Source organism: Dipodomys spectabilis, unplaced genomic scaffold, assembly GCF_019054845.1.
Source record: "Dipodomys spectabilis isolate Male_0828 unplaced genomic scaffold, ASM1905484v1 ptg000477l, whole genome shotgun sequence".
Classification (NCBI taxonomy): domain Eukaryota; kingdom Metazoa; phylum Chordata; class Mammalia; order Rodentia; family Heteromyidae; genus Dipodomys; species Dipodomys spectabilis.
The window spans coordinates 674,452-680,588 of NW_024871154.1; the positions used below are offsets into that span (position 1 = coordinate 674,452).

Consider the following 6,137-nt stretch of genomic DNA (forward strand, 5'->3'; position numbering starts at 1 on the left):
AAAGACCTTGAACTCAAAGCAGACACTCTGAAAACATTACAGGATGGAATAGGAGAAACCCTGGGTCTCCTTGGCTCAGGCCGAAATTTTCTGAATAGAGACCCGGAAACACAACAAATCAAAGAAAGGTTGGACAAATGGGATTGTATAAGGTTGCAGAGCTTCTGCATGGCAAATGACATAGCTAGCAAGATCAATAGAAAGTCCACGGACTGGGAGAAGATCTTTACTAGCCATACAACGGACAAGGGTCTCATATCTAAAATATACTTGGAACTCAAAAAATTAAACCACCCAACAACAAATCCTCAAAGAAACAACTGCCCAATAAGTAAGTGGGCGAAAGACTTAAAGAGAAGCTTCTCTGAAGAAGAAAGAAGGATGGCCAATAGACACATGAAGAAATGTTCAACATCCCTAGCCATAAAAGAAATGCAAATTAAAACAACATTGAGATATCACCTCACTCCAGTTAGAACAGCAAAAATCAAGAACTCTAACAACAACAGATGCTGGAGGGGATGTGGACAGAAAGGAACCTTACTTCATTGTTGGTGGGATTGTAAACTTGTTCAACCACTTTGGAAAGCAGTATGGAGGTTCCTCAAAAGACTTCACATAGAGCTCCCCTATGACCCAGCAATCCCACTTTTGGGCATTTACCCTAATGTTTACAAAAAAGACCACACTAAAGCTACCAGCACAACTATGTTTATTGCAGCATTATTTACCATAGCTAAGATATGGAACCAACCCAGATGCCCCTCAATAGATGAATGGATCAAGAAGATGTGGTATATATACACAATGGAATTCTATGCCTTCATCAGAAAGAATGACATTGCCCCATTTGTTAGGAAATGGAAAGGCTTGGAAAAAATTATATTAAGTGAAGTGAGCCAGGCCCAAAGAAACATAGGTCCCATGGTTTCCCTTATTTGCAATATCTAGTATAGGTATGAGTCAAGCGGAAAAAGTCAGAGAATGTGATGTTTGGAAAACGAACCCTCAAATATGTATTTTAATGTTTTTGTTTCTTTCATGCATGTGTTTCTAACGCATTTATAAGATTATTTCTTGGTTGCTTTGTATGTCCCTCCCCCACAGTGTAACCCCTGCTTTCACTATATTTGATGTCAGTATAACATGTGGAGGAGATGGGGACAAACAAGTCGTTTAAGGATTCAGGTGGACCTGTTGCAACAATGAGAAGTACAAAATGTCATGTCAAAACCAGCTTTACAATGTTGGAGGGGGGGAAAAGGGGGTATGATTGGGTGGGTGGAGGGGGGAGGCTGGGAAGGGAGGTGAATGGTAAACAAAGGAGGAGGCTGCAATGCTTGGTAAGAAATGTATGCATTATCCTGACCATGTAATTGTAACCCCTCTGTACAGTATGTTCGCAAATAAAATAAAATAAAATTAAAAAAAAAAGAAATATAAAGAAAACTAAATCTAAGTGAAGCTGTGTTTATGAGACTAGGGAGTTTTAAGCTCATGATTTGGTTATGAGAGCAATTTATCTCATCTCAGAGAAGACAAAAATGGTGTTGAGTCATGAAAACCCCAATCAATTATTTTTAGCATGCCTCTTAAATTTTCTATACCCTGTTTTCTTGTCTTCTGTTCCTGAGTCGTGAACAGGTAACCATTTGAGGGGATGTATTTGATAGACAGCCATGGAGGAAGTGTCTGCAAACACGAAAAAGCAAATCTGACCATAACTATATAGACTGCCCACCCAAACTGTTCAGCCTCGCACCCATAGATAAATCCAACTATTGCAGAAAAAAAAATAATTCCTTGAAACATCTGTTCAGCTAGCTTCTGCCCCTTGTAAGCCATCTCTGTGAGGAGCGCGCTGAGATATTCCTGCATTAAGTTAGCTAAGGTGGCTGGCAGGGAGGCGAGGGCGAATGACAGTCAGGAACTGCAGAGGTCTGAACAGGACACCTAGAGAGGACTGGCAGGCCAGACAAGCCCCTACCTGCCACTGCCCCGGAAGCCGATGTCTCCGAAGGGCGGGGATAACCCCAGGCCTCGCCCTGTGCCATGACCCTTTTGCACCTGCTTGCAGCCTGGCGTCAGGCCTGCTGCTTGGGAAGTGGAGGTGGTTGAACTGAGGCATCGCGCACCCGAGAGTGGTTCGCCATCAGGGAAACTGGGGGCCAGGAGCCCAAGCTCTGGTCCCATAAAGTGTTGTAAGCCGTGCCTTCGCGGCTTAACGGCTGCGTCTCCATGGCGACCTACATACACTTTTGAAATTATATTCCATGTGTTGCTGTAGCTAATATACACAAAAAATTACATTTACGTCACTTGAGTTTAACCTTAGTTTTAGAATCCTCACACTGACAAGGTATTAAAAAGAAATGTACTCATTACCTTACTTATGTAACTGTAACCCACCTTGTTCACCACCTTTACAAAAAGACTAAACTTTTTTTTTTAAAAAATAAAGGTATTAGAAGAAGGAAAGCTTTGAATACTTATGTAAATCTCAGTCTGGTGGGGGAGCATGTAGACACCAACATTATACAGTAGATATGAAGGGGATAAAGTTCCATTGCAATATCAAACAACAGAAGTATCAGGTGTTTGTTTCAAACACTAATAGCCTCTAGCCTTAGAAAAGTACTTCCCCCAAATTGGGATCATATATACTTAAAATAGAGGTGGAACCCACAAAAGTTATGTTGGGCTTTTCTGTGTTAAGGAAATTGATATTGACTGGGCCAAGTAATTGTGAGCTCATTGCACTTGAAGTCTACTCTGAGGAGAACTTCCCATTGATGTCACAATCACACTTTACAACTTTGGGGGTGGGGAGATGGGGAAGGGATAGGAAAGGGAAACAGAGGAGGAGGCAACAATGCTTGATAAGAAATATACTCATTATCTTGCCCATGTAATTGTAACCCTTTTGTACAGTATTTTTACAATAAAAAGTAAAAAAAAAAAGTCTGGGAATTTCACTAGAAATTGCCAATCTTTTAAAACTGACTATGATTAAACTACAAAATGGAATTAAAATAAATAGAATTGGAAGCCAGGCGCCAGTAGCTCATACCTGTAATCATAGCTACTCAGGAGACTGAGATCTGAGGACTGCAGTTCAAAGCCAGCCTGGGAAGGAAAGTCCGTGAGACTCATCTCCAATAAACCACTAGAAAACCAGAAGTGGCGCTGTGGCTCAAGCAGTAGAGTGCTCACCTTGAGCTGAAGAGTGCAGGGACAGCGCCCAAGCTCAGAGTTCAAGCCCCACGACCGACCAAAAATAAAAATAAAAGAAAATAGAATTGGAATGTATTTACATTTAAACAGAAAATCGGATATGATAATAGAAAAGTTTATTGCCTCTGTGGTTTGAAGTTTTTTCAATATGGTCTTACAGATACAACAGTGTGTTTTGAAAATAATTGGAAGGAGTTCAGTGTTGCTGTGGGTGTAGATTTATAGAGGTAGGCAGAGGAAAGGAAGCATAGAATACATAATCTCCTCCTCTAGCCTACATATGGTTGATTTTACATCAAAAATAGACACATGAATATTCAAAACCAGGCAATGAAAATTGTGAGAGTAGAAGCTCCACACACGGCAGTTTACACAGAAATCATCACTGACAGCAATGATTGGTGAGGGAAAGAGGGAACAGCTTACACTAAACAAAAGGAAAGTAAGATACATATCACCTGATGTGGAAGAAAGAGTTGTATTGTCAAAGCTCACAGAATTCACAAACATTATAGACCATGACAATGACAATTTGCCTTGTGAAGGTTAAAATTTGTTTGGGACTTTAACTATGTATCATTATCTCACAATACTTGGAAATTTGTGAAATGGATGTAATCACTCAATCTCAAATTATTACAAACAACTCAAAAATTTTATTATGTCATTTGAAATTCATTAATCTGTAAAACTAAACTATAACAAAGCTTCCTTTTGTGCTAGACTTTGAAACTATTTTATTAGAGTACTAATATTTAATCTATATAAAATAAACATATACTACTTACAAGACACTATCTCAAAAAAATCAACTATTTAACTCCTGGATTGGGACTGGAGGAGAGAACTGGGAGAAAGCTAATGAAGGATTTACATTAAGAAAAAAAGAAATGTACCAGCCCAGATGTCCCTCAGTAGATGAATGGATCAAGAAAATGTGGTATATATACACAATGGAATTCTATGCCTCCATCAGAAAGAATGACATTGCCTCATTTGTTAGGAAATGGAAAAACTTGGAAAAAATTATATTAAGTGAAGTAAGCCAGGCCCAAAGAAACACAGGTCCCATGGTTTCCCTTATTTGCAATATCTAGTATATGTATGAGTCAAGTGGAAAAGGTCAGATAATGTGATATTAGGAAAATGAATCCTTAGATATGTATTTTAATGTTTTTTTCCTTTCATGCATTTGTTTCTAACGCATTTATAAGATTATCTCTTTGTAGCTTTGTATGTCCCTCCCCCACAGTATAACCCGTGCTTTCACTATATTTGATGTCAGTATAACTTGTAGAGGAGATGGGGAAAAACAAGTCGTTTAAGGATACAGGTGGACCTGTTGCAACAATGAGAAGTACAAGTTGTCATGTCTAAAACGAGTGTTACAATGTTGGTGGGGGGGGGGGGGAAAGCGGGGAGGATTGGGTAGGGTGGTGGGGGGGGGGAGGCTGGGAAAGGATGTGAAGGGTAAACAAAGGAGGAGGCTGCAATGCTTGATAAGAAATGTACGCATTAACCTGCCCATGTAATTGTAACCCCTCTGTACAGTGTGTTCACAAAAAATAAAAAATAAAAAAAATAAAAAATAAATAAATATTTCCTTCAAAAAAAAGAAAAAAATGTATTTTCAGCTGTTTTATATAAGTGTAACCCTTCTGTACATCACTTTTAAAATAACAATAAAAAGCAAACACTGTAAAAACTATCATGTAGGCATTCTTCTTGCTTAATATTATGCTATGTTTTATAGTATTCATAGAGAGGGAAAGGACCAGAGTGGCAAAGTTTGTGGTCCATTTTTTTGATACGTCGGTTTGTTCACCTGTTAAAAGATGTGATATATAGAAACTAGATCTCAGGATGCTGTTCCACAAGATGGTATCTCTCACGCATTTCAATCAAATCTGGTAAATAGTATTTAACATATTGGCTTTTATATGTATGTATAGCAAATAATCTTGGAAATAAAAAAAACAAATCCCCATTACACTGTCCTCATGAGCAAGGATGGAAGAGCTCCATTACATGGTGAGATGCTTGGCTGCACACTCCTTCCATGCTCAGGAGGACAGATGAGGGAGGAACTTTACATTCTGAAGAGTGCTGCAGTGAGGTGCCCTGAGTACCCACAGGCAAGGGTCATGACTGTTGAAGATGAAGAACTCAATGTGTACAGAGATTGGAGAAGAGGTACTTCATACTGACAATCACTTCATCCATAGGGAACTGGAAGACATGGACTCTATGCCTATCAAGCTGGAGTCAAACCTTCCAAGGTAAGGACACATGTAGGAAACATTCCTTGCTTTGAGAAGAGCAAAAACCATTTGCTTCCATGCTGGTGGGTCCTTCAGAAGAGATCTACCTTGATTAGCAGTGATGAAAGAGATGGATTACATACAGAAAAGATCTGCAGGCAATGCATTTCATGCAACAGGGAAATGGAAGACAACCCATCTGCCCTCAATTGAAAGATTAAACATGTTTCTTGCTGAGGCAAGATAAATGAGGAGAGTCAGTCCGAATACAATCATTGCAGGCTGAGAAGAGATGATTCATTCTTGCCTGATTATGTTCTTTGGGTTTTGTTTATCTTCTTTTTGTGCCTATTCAGGGCATGGGCTCTGTCCATGAGATTATTTTCCTCAAGGCTAGTGCTCTACCACTTAAACCACAGTTCCACTTCCAGATTTTATGTAGGGTAATTGCTGCTAAATCTCACAATATTTTTGGCACTGACTCACTTTGAATCAGGATCCTCTGATCTTAAACTCAGCAGATGGAAACCAACCTGAAGAGAGATGGGAAAGATTAGTTTTATCCTGGGAAGGGAAAAAAGTCATGAATTTATGAGATAGATACCCTATATGAATGCTTACCTCTGTAAGGAGAACACAAAT

At 39.3% G+C, this 6,137-nt stretch overlaps 1 pseudogene; it reads right to left on the reverse strand.

Moving 5' to 3' along the window:
- Nucleotides 1-1,476: 1,476 nt before the first annotated feature.
- On the reverse strand, nucleotides 1,477-2,054 carry LOC122098413 (annotated as a pseudogene).
- Between the last annotated feature and the right edge of the window lie 4,083 nt (nucleotides 2,055-6,137).